A 15,849-nucleotide genomic window follows, 5' to 3' on the forward strand; every position below is an offset into this window, starting at 1 on the left:
TGACTCTTTGACCCGTACAAATATTTTAAGAGTAGATTGTTGGGGTCGAAAGGAACACTTTTTTTCTTCACCATTTTTTGTGGATATTTCAAAAAGAGTTGCATTCGGTCAAAGTACCCAATTTCTCGAATTTCACAGATATTTTGTAGATCAAATTACTCGAAAACGGCGTATTATACGAGAAAATATAAAGAATACTTTCATTTAACAAAACGTTCAAATATAGCGTCAAACTTAGTTTCAACAGTTTTAATTTTTGGTATTTTTATGGTAAGTAATGGTCATAATGAGGAAACTGGAAGACGTGGGTGATATCTTGTGTTCGAAAAAGATTCATCAAATAAATGAAAATTTATATTCCGAAATTCATTTCACTTGCTGAAACCGTTTGTGAGATAGAAATAAAAATAATAATTTTTTTATGGTTCTTCAACAGCCTGTATCTTCTGAACTGAGTCGATTCGGAAAAAATGGTAAAACAAAGTGTTCCTTTTGACCTCAAGCATCCACTATATCTGTACGAGTCAAAAACTCACCCTGTATAGCACGAAAATTACTGAATTTTTGTTCAAGTTTGAGAGTGTTCGTTCCTCATTTGTCCGAACCTTATTTAAATTCATCCAATTTCCGATAAAATAGCAGTCCATGTACCAATCGCAACCCTTGCTCTTCTAGACCTTAAATCTCGAGAATATCAATGGCCTTAAATTCAGATGTAATCACCCTATCTCTACAATTTTGTATAAAAATCTAACCCTGATTTAGGAGATTCCAAAACGATTCATCATTCTACGCTCTCCTCCCAGGAAAACTTGATTTCAACCCCTGAATCCGATGTCATCGGTTCAACGAACCGCCCCTGGAAAACGAAACGTATTCAATGACCAGTGTCCAGCTCAAATGGAGAACGTGAGGAGCTTGAGCGTAGAATTGAGCCAGTCCACTCGACCCCCACTTGATGGATGGGAAACTGGAGTAACTCACGATCCATCTTGGACCTGTCGATGCTCCCGAGCCACTTTATGCCCCTTAATTGACGTTAATTCGTCTGCATTTATCAATCGGGAAAAAACAAAAACATCCCCTTACTTTCTCCGATGGAATCCGGGCTGGGGACGATCGACATAATTGAATTGTGTTCAGAGGTCGTCATTATTTTTTAAGAGGCTCTGATGAATTGGACGAAGCTGAAGTTTCTTCCCTTAGGAAAAAAATTTAATTTATATCGCGCGTTTTGCTTAAACCGAAGGTTGTACTCCTTTTTATTTCTGTGAATGTGTAAATTTTCACCGTTTCATTCTGAAGCCATTTAAGTTGTATCTGTAAATGGTAGCAACTGATTTTTTTGCGTGAACATATCATGCCCAAATAGGTAACGATAGGTAAAGTAGAGTGAGATGAACATTTTGAGTACAGCAATTCTTTTTTTCCATACCGAAAATTGGCTCATGTCTTCTTAACCCATGGGGGAATTGAACAGGGGGCGAGAGAGACTTGACCATAAGTTTGTTTATCAGGAAAACTTTGAAAGAAAACAATTTCCAATGACCATTGTCTATCTCAAGGATTTCATCCTCAGATATATCTGATATATCTCTCACTTATTTCCAAGATGTTTTTTACTTTTTTGAACCTTTGTATATTTTTTATATTTATTTTTGATATTCAATTTTTTTCTCTTTTTGAAGCAAACTATTATCTGAGCTCAGTGAGGGATACTTGGACCACTGATTATGTCTCCCAACCATAGCATAGGTCAAGTCTCCCGCACTGCTTTTTAGTCTATTTAACAGATGTTTTCTTGAAACTTCTACAACTATTATTAAAGGCTCATCCGCTCATCGTTTGTAAAACAATATTAATCAATGAAAGCAATAAAACTGAATAACACCACGCACCTATCAAACTTTTCAGTTACGTCCAGTTTCATAATCAAATTCAAAGTCACTTAAAGCTTAAGCTTCCTTCGGTGTCATTTTTAGTAGGGTTAAAGGAAGCTTTAAAATTAAAGCGACTCTCTTCCGAACTGTTCTGATGGCGGCCAAAATGCAGCCTCCACTAGTTGTGCCTTGTTACGAGTATGTTGCAAACTATTTACGATACCGGTAACTCGAAATTTGAATTGAAATATTTGAGGTGGTTTAAGTCTCCTTCCTACCTGAGCAAGTCTCCCAGACTCCCCCTACTGAACCTTTGGGTGCATAAATACTTGTCAAATTAAAGAGGTCTATTCAAAGGAATTTTGGAGAGCTCTCCATCGAAATATTCTGATAATTTATAGTTTCCACTTGCATTCTTTCAATGGTGGCTTACTAACTGAAAACTACTTCTATCAGTTTTTCAGTAGCCATCTTTTAGTGATAAAATGTTACTACTCGATCTATTTTTCCTTCATGAGCTGAAGTTGGAGAGATGTTACCGATACTTGATGAAAATCTGTAATCAAGCTGTAATCTGAATTAAGTATGTACGTGGTTTTCACAAGGAGTTTAACTAATACACGTGTTTCGCACAAAATTGAATCTTCAGTTGTTTGAGGGTATACTCCGACCTAGTGAATTTCATGTGATCCAGAGATGGAGTAACTGTAACCCTAATTTGTTGGTTTAAGTCAACTAAATTGCTCGTAGAAGGATGCTCAAAGCTGTTCTTCATTTCCACCCTAGTGGAAGCTCAAAATGGGTAGCAAGGCATTGGAGAGGGACAGAGTAGCATTGAATAATTGAATAAAATACAACCCCTTCTCCCGAAGTGACAATTTTCATCTTCAGCCTTCCAGGATTAACGAATAAGTAGGTTGTAGAATATTCAATCTCCCATATTAATCGCGGGCCAATTCTAGAAACATCCAGAATCCAGTCTTCATATTCCATTAATATTCCAAAGCCATACGGCAGAGCACTAAGTTCTTTCGTCCTCTAAGAACCTTCCCCTATAAATGATTAACTACTCACCTGAAAGTTCCATTTTCGGGGATTAGTTTATAGACAGTTTCAAGGCTTCGCGATTAGGTCTTTGTGTAATTTACAATACTCCCCAAGAAGGAACTTGCTAATTCTTAGGTAATTCGATGAAGTGAGTGGTTCGCCACGGAGAGATAATTCAGGCTTTTTCCTGGATCCGGTTGTGGCTTCGGAGGAAATTTGATTGTAGTCTTGTTCGAACGAAGAGCTCTTCACTTTCTCAATAATATTTGGCAGTTGGGGATAGGGAAATAAATTTCATATGCCTGGAATTTCAGATCGCAAGTGGGGATCAGTACGAGGATGCCTTGATATCTAGTTAGCCTAGACTAGTTCCATGCATAAAAAAATCTGCGTTACCATAGCAACGAACAATAACTCATTAGAAGTGTCAGTGTGAAGTATGAGGTCAAAAAATTAAACCAGAGTTACGCAATAAATTAAAAGAAAGAAGATGTTCACCGAAATTGTGAAAATCGAATAATTGGAGTATCGAGCCATCATCAACTAACTGTATTTAAAAGGGTTAAGAGGTAGGCAGATTTACGAAGATATGCTTTATACCCTTGGTGATCAATGTCCTTCGTATGACCGTGAAAAATTGGACTGCAAGCTTCAAAGGAGGTGAATTTTCCATTGAAGATGATGACCGACTGGAAGGCCAGTTTCTGTGTCAGTCCCCGAAAATATCGATGCAGTTCATGACATGATTTTATCAGACCGACGAATTGGGCTAAAATGGATATCTGAAGCACTGAATATTTCATACGAACACGTTCATCATATAGTTCACGTCAATTTGGACATGGGAAAAATTGCTGCAAAATGGATCTCCAAATGTTTGAATGTTAACCAAAAGCGTGCAAGGGTAGAAGCATGGCGTTCGATCTGTGCTCGATTTGAAAACGATGTAGACTTCTTAAATCGAATTGTCACTATGGATGAGACTTGGGTACATTTCTACGATCCAGAAACAAAGCAACAATCGATGGAATGGCGACACTCTGGTTCTCTAAGACATAAGAAGTTTCGTGTCCGAAAATCTGCTGAAAAAGTTCTTGCTTCAGTTTTTTTGGGAATGCCATGGAGTAATCATGGTTGATTTTTTGAATAAGGGTAGAACAATAACCGGAGATTACTATTCGACATTACGGACCACTCTACGGGAAAAAATCAAAAAGAAAAGACGCGGAAAGCTATCCAAAAGTGTTTTGTATTTGCAGGACAACGCCCCTGCACACAAATCTCATGTTGCTATACAAAAAATTCGTGATTTAGAGTTTGAATTACTAGAACACCCTCACTCATTCACCAGATTTGGCTCCTTCCGGCTATCATGACTTTCCTCCACTGAAAAAAGAGTTTAAAAGGTCGTACATTTTCTTCCAACGAGGAGGTAATGAAAGCTGTGGAGGTCTAGTTTGCAGAGCAAGAAGAAACATTTTTTCTGATAGGTCTACAGACGTTAAAGGTTCGCTGTAATAAATGTATCCAATTAAGAGGAGAATATGTTGAGTAATAAAATATTTTGACATTGAAATTTTGTTTGGTTCTATAGTAGGCTGAGAATTTTTCAATATATCCGCCTCGTATCTTCTTTTACTAGTGGTTCCCTCACTTTGCAAAACTGTGGCCTTGTGGCCTATCGTTTCGAAACACGAAAGAGTAGCAACAAGTTTCAAACCAGTGAATCTTATCACTACCAAAGCAGTTATCTCTTGTACGATAAAAATATCCCTCTTTCGAAATAAGGCTTACTCATATCAATGAAAGCCATCTCTGTACACGATCACGAGAGGGACTTTGAAGAAAACAACTCAACGGCAAATATTTACCGACCTTTGACGTCGAAATCCCGAACTGTATTAGCCGTTATCGACAATAAAGCAAAAACGAGGGTGAGAATTTATTTACGTCTAGTTGTATTTGATCAGTGACTTTGTTTGACGAAGATATAGGACGGGACATGACCGATTGCATTCCTGCGTTTTCGTCGAGCACTCAAAACATGCATTGTTGAGATCGATGTGGATGAAGATAGATCTATTTCTGTTCGATATATTTACCTTATGTCGAGTACGCCTTTCAGACGTTATTTGTCCATTAGAAGGACACTGATATACAGGATTAAACTGGTCGGGTATTATTTATAGAATATAACAATGACATCTCCTCTGGCTGTTTGCTAGGCTAGCTACAGGCTTGTGCTTGTAAAGGATGTACGTTCCAGTGAAATTAGATGCGGTACACAAAGGCAAAATTTTTGGCTTAAACAATGACTGGTGTTATAAAGGTTGATCAGGGAATCAGTTCTAGATTAATAGCTAAAAATATTGAATTGTTTTCAATCGAAAATTCATTCACCAGCATTCAGAATGAATTGAACCTTGCTTGAATCCAATTTAGACCCTCTTTTATGTCAATTTAATAATTCTGTTGCTACCTTTTCAGGAATGAAAAAATTCATCGTTGATGAGGCACTCAAAGATTTGTGAAAGCTACTGTTATTTTAAAGCATGGTAGTCATTCGGGGCAACTGTGCGCACTTTTGCCTTTCAAGCCATACGCTGTTTCAAATGTTGAAGCTAGGAAAATTAAAACATATTCATAAGATAGAGAATTTTCTAATCTATAAAAAAACATCAAAAAGCAAACAAACAAAAACGTTTTCTTTCCGCAAAAAAGAATTTAGTAGAGAAAGTCGGAGTGCGTTCACATGCCCCGTATTGCGGGTAAGTGTGCGCACCCTCAAGGGGTAAGTGAACGCAGTGCTTTGTGAACCACACAATCAAAACAAATTACAAAATAATGTCATCAAAATTATACAATATTAGAGAAATGCTGTTTATTGTCAATACAGAAGCGCCTTTTTACAAGCAGTGCATTATTGTTGGTGGCACAATTCTTGGTGAACACAACACTTGATACATTCCTCTGTTGGTGGCTCTTCATATTTTTCTGAACAAATAGGACAATATTGATCGAGTTTTAACCAAGAAAATCAACAATATCATAATTTATTCCTCACTGAACTAATGCCCATATAATGAATCTATGCGCACACTTACCCGCGCACACTTTCCCCAGTAAGCCAAAATTTGAATTGACGTTCTTATAGAGTTGAGCAGCTAAGAGAATCTAAAATTTTTTATTATATATTTAGATTAATATGCCCATGATCGAATAAAATATTGTTTAACACTGAGGGACTCGGAACTTGGACCTGGCAGAATTTGCAGAGATGCTAAAAATTAACAAGAAAACTAGTGAATTTGATTGATTGCAAATAAAAAGTTGAAGAAACGGGGCACGGCGCACTCCTATGAAAAACTAATATGGGGATTCTGCGCCCTTGCTTCACCCAAATGAACCCCTCTTTCATACATTGCATAGCCGAGATATACGCACTGCGCACACTTACCCACTGCGCTCAGTTACCCCGAATGACTCTATGCAAAAAATGTTAATTTGTTGCGAAAATTGTATTCACAGTGGCAGTAGAAGTGTAAGTGATGTTTATTGGGTTTGCTGTTGGGAGACGTGTAGCTAGTAAAGCTTGGGGGGGGGGCTCAGCAAATGACATAAAACAATTTCTTTATTGCGTATAATTTCTAGGGCTAGAAATCTGGTCGGTGAATGAAATTCTTGAGCTTGACAGATCACCAGAAAAGTGATGAACATGAATCTTAGCCTGCATCTCTACTCTTCGTTATGAACTAAAGGATATACCTTCTTCGAATGTAGGGAGGCAGGGGTTTGCAGAGTTTCGATTACAAATACTATCAACAAACGTTGCAAAATGAAATGAGGATATTGAGAAGTGAAGATCCACTCTTGAGGATGGTATTTGATCATGGTATCAGGAATCAAGGAGCCTTGTTATTTAGGGCTGGAAGGAGAACCTTCTGCAAAAAAAGAATGCAGAAAGAGATTCATCAACCCTCTGAATCAGCTGATGCTAGGTTCAAGCAGCGTTCCTAAGAACTAAAGAAGGAACAATTTAAGTGTCATATGACGTTCACGTGCTATCTGATTATGAGATTGGTTATTTTCTTAGGTGTTAGTTATAAGAAACGCTGGTTTAACCAAACAAAAGATACATTTTGTAATCTCAACTAGCCTGAGCAAGGTGTAAGCCTGAATTGATCAACAATAGAGTTAATGTTTTGCACTGTATGTTTCTGGAATTGCCCACTCTTCTGAATATCTCCTTTAGGAGTGGATATATACCTACTAAAGGAACTAACAACCATCTATGACGAACATTATTCGGTTTGAAATGTATTGTCCTCGTAGTTACAACCGCTTTCTGAACTTTGAGGGCAGTAATTCCATACGATCATTGCCAAAGTTCAAATATAACATGATCTCCATATACCGGAGTTTCCTGTACGAACTAGTCAATTGGAATGGTTCCGCTTTATTGAACCCTATCGAAGTCTACCTATATGGCTTTCCTACCATTACACCTAAGTTTGGGTAATTTTATTCGTCATCAAAGTGCCATGGAGCTGGAGGCGTCACTTTTACGATGTCGTTCTCGAGGAATAACTTCTCCAGTTCTCGACGGCAGAAAATAAAATAATTCGGTCCGTTTTTTCCGCGAATTTATCGCAGTAGTCGGGGAAAGGGTCATGTTTTATAGTTGCCAAATATTATTGATCCATTGTGCGGTTAATACTTTTATTGCCGTTATAATGGGCTACCAAACTATAAAGCGACGGTATTAGCTTGATTTTATGATGTAAATTCCGTTTTATTGGTAGTAAATAATAGAAGAAGGTAATTCGGAATGCGCTAACTCCGAAATGATCCATCCCATTATTGTGGAACAATGTGATTTTTTTATGTGCTGATATTAAATTTGTGGGTGGTTGGAATTGAAGTTATTTGGGATCCATTTTTATGTTGCCCAGACGGTATCAGGAATGTGTAGGTACCACAATGAATATTAGGAAAACGATCACTGGATAAATTGCTTCGAGCATTAGAAAAGCAAAAAGCAAGCAAGGTGATTTGAAACGAAAGTAGAATCCAGAAACTGAACACAATGATCATTAAGTTGAACTTACATTCTACAAAAATGTTGCGAGATACAGAGTTTACGAGATATACAGCGTGAAAAATTTTTCCGTGAAAATAATTCTGACAGAAGCCTCCTTGTTCAGAAAAAAAGATCCATAAATTCGAATATTCTAATAAATTCAGTAAGATTTCGATGGGAAATGTCTCTAAAAGGGTTATGATATTGGGAAAATTAGGGGGAGTCCGGGAGAATTGATCGGGTAGTAGGAGACTTGAACCACCTCAAATATTTCAATTCAAATTTCGCGCTACCGATATCGTAAATAGCTTGCGACATACTCGTAACAAGGCACAACTAGTGGCGGCTCCATTTTGGCCTCCATCAGAACAATTCGGGAGTGAGAGCCTTGAACATGATTTTGTTGTTAGGAAGTAAGAAAGTGCATGAATAATTTTTGTTTGTTTCACTCTCTGAAAAGTTTAATAGGTGCCTGGTATCATTAAGTTGTATTGCTTTCATTGATTAACATTGTTTTACAAATGTCGAGCCTTTTACATAATACAAAACGTTTCAAGAAAACATCTGTTGAATAGTCTGAAAGGGAGTGCGGAAGACTTGACCCATGGGTCGGGAGACATAATCAGTGGTCCAAGTTTCCCGCACTGAGCTTAGATAATATTATAGTTGGCTTCAAAAAAAGAAAATTGAATAATATAAATAAATATAAAAAATAAACAAAGGTTCAAAAAAGTAAAAAACATCACGGAAATAAGTGAGAGTGACTCTGAACTAGAAAATATGTACCTACTTCATAAGCTGATACATCTGATGTTGAAAACCTTGACATAGACAATCGTTATAGTCTGTTCATCTCACCATCACTCTACTATTATCTATCGTTACCTATTTGGGCATGATATCTTGAAGCAAAAAAATAAGTTGCTACCATTTACAGATACAACATAAGTGGCTTCAGAGTGAGAAAAGGTTCAACTCCCCCCGACTCCTCATATATTTTGTAACTGTCTGTCCTGTACAGGGTAGGCAAAATTGGTGATACCTGAATTACAACTTTTTCAACCCAACGAGAAAGAGGAAAATTCATGGCACATTAGGGTCGTCTTTTTTCGAGAAACTAATAATGCCATCAACTGCATTCCTCTATCTTCTTTTGTTTTCGAGTTATAGGTCAAAATTAAAATTTCAACTTTGGTCATTATCTCCGTTTCTGTTTGATCTAGGATATTGAAATGAAAACATGATACAGACACTTTTTCGATAGCAATCCTGTGGCGTACTATGATTTTTTCCAACAGGTATATTTGCTGAGCTATAACATAAAGATGTATTTTTTCTTATGGAAACAGTAGTAGTTTAAAATGACTTAGAAAAACTGAGGGTGAAGTATAATATATTTCTGAAATGGTAAAAAAATGGCTATTCCTTCTAAGTCATTTTAAACTACTGTTTTCATAAGAAAAAACACAACTTTATGTTATAGCTCAGCAAATGAACCTGTAGGAAAAAATCATAGTACGTCACTGGATTGCTATCAAAAAAGTGTCTGTATAATGTTTTCATTTCAACATCAACATCAACACAAACAGAAACGGAGATAATGACCAAAGTTGAAATCGCCCAAATTTTAATTTGGGCCTATAACTCAAAAACAAAAGAAGATAGAGGAATGCAGTTGATGGCATTATTAGTTTCTCGAAAAGAGACGACATGAATGGTACATTAATTTTTCTCTATCTCGTTGATTAAAATGTTGTAGTTCAGGTATCACCAATTCTGCCCACCCTGTACATCATTCAGTTGTCCCACAGTGGCCTATTAGACGGAGAACGGATCATAGGATTGTTCAAAAAATTTGGGTAACTACTACGGTATAGAGAAGCGAAAAAAATTAAATAAATAGGTGCCCCATTTGTAATAAAGAAATTTTAAGTATTTTTTCCGTATAAGCGACAACATTGAAAAAATCAGAAGCCCTAGGTCCAAAATTTTCAGAACAATCCTAGGATTCGTTCTATGTAAACGTCTAATAGGCTACCCATTAAGGGACACCCTGTATAGAATCGTTATTTCACATCAAATTGTGTTTCTCTTGTGCATCAACAACAGGAATCCTCTTGAACTTCTTGTACAAGTAATGACTCAGTCAGTGAGCAGTGAAAAACCAAAATAGCTTTTGCAATATCGACAGTCGAATGAGATAAATGAGAACTTCCCTCAATATTACAAGATCTGAATGATTGATGAATAAATGAGTTCATGGGAAACTCAGTCGGGTTCCTTCTGAAGAGCAAATTAGTGCCAATTAGAACGAGAATGAATCACTGCCGCGTTCCCTGCCCCCATTACCACTAATCTTCTTGAGGTATTGAATACAACCCTTCAACATTTTCGCCATATCACTTCCTGTCAACTAAGTCCCTCATAAATTGGAAAGTTCCAGTCGAATCGCATCGGGGATGCTCGCAAGAGCTTATAAAACTGACCCCGCAGGCCGTTTTAGGTCCCCGTCACCTTGATACGCTATCCGCAGCATGCACTCAGGACATTAATAATGCCAACGATGGGGTGAGAGTGTCCTTGGAACTAATAACCTTTATGAAATTACAGGACCTCCAAATAGGGCGTAATACTGCTAATGGCCGCGTGGACATATGCCAGAGTTCCCTATTTTCGAACAAAGCTGGAATTGTGCCCACTTTGTCATTATGTTGGGAAGTAATCTGATAATGTGCAGCGAAATTGCACACAACAATAACTTTTGACGTGGCGTTTCGGGGCAGTTTGCGTTTCGAATGAGCGCTGTGTTTAAGGGATGAATTCGGAAAGAGTCGCTCTGCAAGGCCCAACATAACGCAGAGTTTGTTTCAAAACTCGAAAGATTATAGAGTTAGGTTACCTAACCTAACCTAACTCTTTAGTCTTTGCCCTAACTCATAGACTTATAATACATGGACTCACTGTCACGTGACTTTTCAGTAGATCGAGAGGTTGTGTGCATTGAAGAGAGAAGAGCTTATGCGTTCTAATCGAATAAGAAAGAGATGAACTGATTCCGTGTGGGCAATGTCAAAATCATATGATGGATATAAACGCAGACGTTGCCCACAAGGTGTTCATACGTTGAGTATTATTCACATTATATTTATTCTTGAATGAAACTCACATAATTTTTATATTTTCCATTTCGAAGGAATGTTAAGGAATTCTTGTTTGCCTTCTCGGAAGCTTGTTGAACATTTATTATGGAAAATTTTTACAATTTTCGCAGACTTTGCCCACAAGTTGTTGATACGTTGATTATTATTCTCATTACATCTATTTTTGACTAAAACTCACATATTTTTTGACATAATTGATTTCGAAGGAATGCTATGGAATTCCTGTGTGTCTTCTCGGAAGCTTGTTTAAAATTTATTGAAGAAAATTTTCGCATAAACTTGTGTTCTATAACCTTTCGACAGCTTGCCCACAAACTCTCCATCTTATTCAACCTAACGACTTCTCTCTCACAGGCGGAGTCCATGTTATTTTAAGTCTATGCCCCATATATCTATTATATATAATAGAATATAATATAATATATAATAGAATATAATAGATATATGCTATGCCCTAACTCTATCAATGGAACAGTCTGCTAATGTCACCTAAGGAATATATCCAGATATCCTTACATTTTCTTGGATTCTCTAAAACGATTATTTCAGCCTGTGAGTCGTAAATTTTCAGTACTGACATTCAAAAGCTGTTTAATGATGATTGGATCCTTGAAACTCGTAATATTCATTAGATACTATAATATTTACCACTCATTAAAATGCACTTATAAGTTATAAATGTGAAGCCCAAGTGGAGCTGTAAAGGAGCGACTGATGCGGGAATTGTTTGAACCTTTCTGTTAAACTCGCAGCTTTATCGGTGTTTCAGTGTCCATTCGTCACACAGTATACCTGAAATTAAAATTATTTAATGTTATCAATATTCTATTGTGCATGATAAGGCTCAACTATCCATGAGGACGAGGTGGCCGAGTGGTTAAGGCGTTGGACTGCTAATCCAATGGGCTCTGCCCGCGTGGGTTCGAATCCCATCCTCGTCGTTAGTTTTTTATCAACTGTTCATCGCGAAAGCATTGAAGGGACAATGAAAACTCACGTGTTCGAAAATCTGAATGATGTGCTCCGCACATGTGGATGACCGTGCACCCACAAATGATGATCACAGGAATAGGGACAAATTTTTTTACGGTGGGCGAATCAATAATGAAATCTGGGAAATCATCATACAATCATCAAACAATAATAAAAAATATTTCAAGATTCAAAAATATTCAAATCTTTTCAATTAATGTATTATTTTTCACATATTCTTTATCATATTCTCCTATCTTATACGAGGATATATTGAAAAATTTTTAGCCTACTATAGAACCAAACCAAATTTCAATGTACAAATATTTTATTACTCAACATATTCTCCTTTTAATTGGATACATTTATTACAGCGAACCTGCAACGTCTCTAGACCTTTAAAAAAAATGTTTCTTCTTGCTCTGCAAACCAGACCCCCACAGCATTTATTACCTCCTCGTTGGAAGAAAATTTAAGACCATTTAAACTTTTTTTCCGTTGAGGAAAGTGATGATAGTCGGATGGAAATCTGGTAGTAATTCAAATCCTAAATCATGATTTTTTTGGATGGCAACATGAGATTTGTGTGCAGGGGCGTTGTCCTGTGTCCTGTAAAAACAAAACATCTTTGGATAGCTTTCCACGTCTTTTCTCTTTAATTTTTTCCTGTAGAGTGGTCAGTCATGTCGAATAGTATTCTCCGGTTATTGTTCTATCCTTATCTAGAAAATCAATCATGATTACTGCATGGCAATCCCAACAAACTGAAGCAAGAACTTTTCCAGCTGATTCTTGGACACAAAATTTCTTATGTCTTGGAGAACCAAAGTGTCGGTGTTCCATCGATTGTTGCTTTGTTTCTGGATCGTCGAAATGTACCCAAGTCTCATCCATAGTAACAATTTGGTTTAAGGAGTCTACATCGTTTTCAAATCGAGCACACATCGAATGCGATGCTTCTACCCTTGCACTCTTTTGGTCAACATTCAAACATTTGGGGATCCATTTTGCAGCAATTTTTCTCATGTCCAAATCGTGCTTCAGATATCCGTTTAAGCCCGACGATCTGATAAAATCATGTCAGTAACTGCATCGATATTGTCGGGGACAGACACAGAAACTGGCCTTCCCGATCGGTCATCATCTTCAATAGAAATTTTACCGCTTTTGAAGCTTGCAGTACAATTTTTCACGGTCGCATACGAAGGACATTGATCATACACATATTAAGCATATCTTCGTAAATCTGCTTACCTCTTAACCCTTTTAAATACAGGTACTTGATGATGGCCTGATACGTTTTTGACCTCAAACTTCACACTGACACTTCTAATGAGTTATTGTTCGTTGCTCTGGTAACGCAATATTTTTTTATGCATGGAACTGGTCCAGTCAATTATTGGAGTTTTTGCAATCAAGATGATGTTTGTAACTTTTTCCAAACAGCTCATCGACTTATATTTTCCCTAAGGCTAAAGGGCAAAATGTAGTTAAATGTCACCCTAACATTTGCGTTCTATTGTTTACAATATTGATTACGCTACTCCTTATGTGAGGCTTTCTTAGGCTGTTTCCACACCATCGGATTTTTACCGTGGGGTTGTTTTACGCATTGAAGATACAAATTTTTGGAGACATCTTGTATAAGCTTCAACGTATACTATGCACCCTCATTTTCGCAAACGAAACATCTCCCCATTGAATTTTTGCATAGATGCCTGAAGTATAATAGAACAATAAAAAATCCTTTCAAGGATAACTGCTCGCGGAAGAAATAAAATATCGAGAAAGCATCCATATTCAACTCTCAGAATATGCAAAGAGATCGAGAAAGCCTTTGTCCGGAGAAAGTACACCAATCCAACCTGCACACTAAAATCATATCCAGAAGGAAAGCTTGAAGGTCTAGATATCTCAGAGACATGTAATATTCAATACTCCCTCAGGGTTCCGGATCCATCAAAACCGATTGACAGTTCACGAATACGTGAGACGGGGGTCTGTATATGGGGTTAGATGGGCAGGGGCGAAAATCGACGTGTCACTTTTTTGATAAATCGATGGGTCGGAAAACGGCAGCAGATCATAGTTCCTTCCCCGCAGTCGTATACTTTAGTCTTGACATGTGTTTCGTATTCAGATTTTATTCAAAACTTTCCTCGGAGATGTTCCGGTAAAAGTTACGCCCGCGAAAAATCCGGTCGGGTGAAAAATGACAAGAGGTGTCAGATGCGGAATTCGATTTTGGGATATTTCATCCGAACTTCGGGAGTCGAGAGTCGATATGTACATAATTTCGTGGGATTTTAACTCTTGTATTAGATTTGGGGAAGTTGAGGTTTTAGGGAATGATTGCCAACTGCTCCTGTTGAAAATCAGTTAGGGGAGACCGAGGAGAATTGAGAAAATTTTTACCTCAACTTACATATCTAGCTAACTAACATCTATCAGTTATAAGAGTCAATGTTACTGAAAGTTTTGTGTGACAATGAACATAAATACAATTTGGGAGCGATATTTGGCAGTCACAGCGGCCCAAACGATAACGTGCTGTGGTCCTTGCACTCTTGTGGCAACTCTTTCTTGCAGATTGTCGTTCGTGCTTCTTGGTAACCACACACGATCATTCTGAACTTTTCTCATCCGAAAAGACCATGTACGGCGTTTTGCGATGTTACCAGTATCATTGTAACGTGTGATGGTTTGCTACAAGAACATTTGATTCCCACATAAATGCTGCAGCTCACGAACAATAGCTGGTTGCGATTTTCGACCAAATACAGGGTCTTTGACTCGTGCAAATATAATATAAGTAGATTCTTTAGGTCAGACGAAACACTTTTTTCCATACAATTTTTTCCGATTCCGCCCTGATAAAAAGATATACCCATTTTAAATTTTCATAATGAGCTGTGCCACCCCTGGAAAAACAAAATTATCTTCAGAATAACTAGCTAAATCTGTTACACTACACATCTCTGGATCTTTTAAACAGAGTTGTATTCGGCCAAAGTATCTAATTTTCCGAATTTCACAGATATTTTATATTATTGAATATCAAATTACTCGAAAACGGCGCATTATACGAAAAAATTTAAAGAATACTTTTCTTTCACGAAACGTTCAAATATTCATTAGAGAGCTTCCAACTTAGGTTCAAGGGTTGTTTTAATTTTTTGGTATTTTTATGTTACGTAAACGTTTTTTAAGGTTTGCAACAGCCTGTATCTTTCAAACAGAGCTGATTTGCCAAAAATGGTGAAGGAAAAAAGTGTTTCTTTTCACCTCAAGAATCTACTATTAAAATATTTGTACGAGTCAAAGACTCGCCCTGTATAAGGCGATCACGCTGTTAGGTTTGAATGCCATTTTTATATATCTCTTCCATTGCGACACAGGTAAATGTCCTTTTGTGGTTTTGAGCACAACAAAGTAGACTACTGATACTGATCGCTGGGTGTGTTGGATAAACCAAACTTACCAGTGCGACCAAGTAGTCTATTGTAGCACACAGGCAAGCTCCATAGTCCCATCCTGCTCAAAAAGGAGATGATGTCGGAAAGGGAATGGTTCTTGAGTTCCTCTTTGGACCATTTTCGGAGAACCAAATACTTCAAATCTTACCCTGTCTGCCGCCGGACAGTCACAGAGGATATGCTCAATCGTTTCGTCTTCCTCCAAGCAGAGTCTGCAGAGCGGGTCTTCTTCT

General features: G+C 37.4%; 1 non-coding gene across 1 annotated transcript; it reads left to right on the forward strand.

The window, feature by feature from the left end:
• Window positions 1–12,027: 12,027 nt before the first annotated feature.
• On the forward strand, window positions 12,028–12,109 carry Trnas-gcu. The gene has a single exon. It is a non-coding gene; the product is annotated as a tRNA-Ser (tRNA).
• The last annotated feature ends 3,740 nt before the right edge of the window (window positions 12,110–15,849 follow it).

The sequence above is a fragment of the Coccinella septempunctata genome, chromosome 2 (genome assembly GCF_907165205.1).
Source record: "Coccinella septempunctata chromosome 2, icCocSept1.1, whole genome shotgun sequence".
NCBI classification, from domain to species: Eukaryota; Metazoa; Arthropoda; class Insecta; order Coleoptera; family Coccinellidae; genus Coccinella; species Coccinella septempunctata.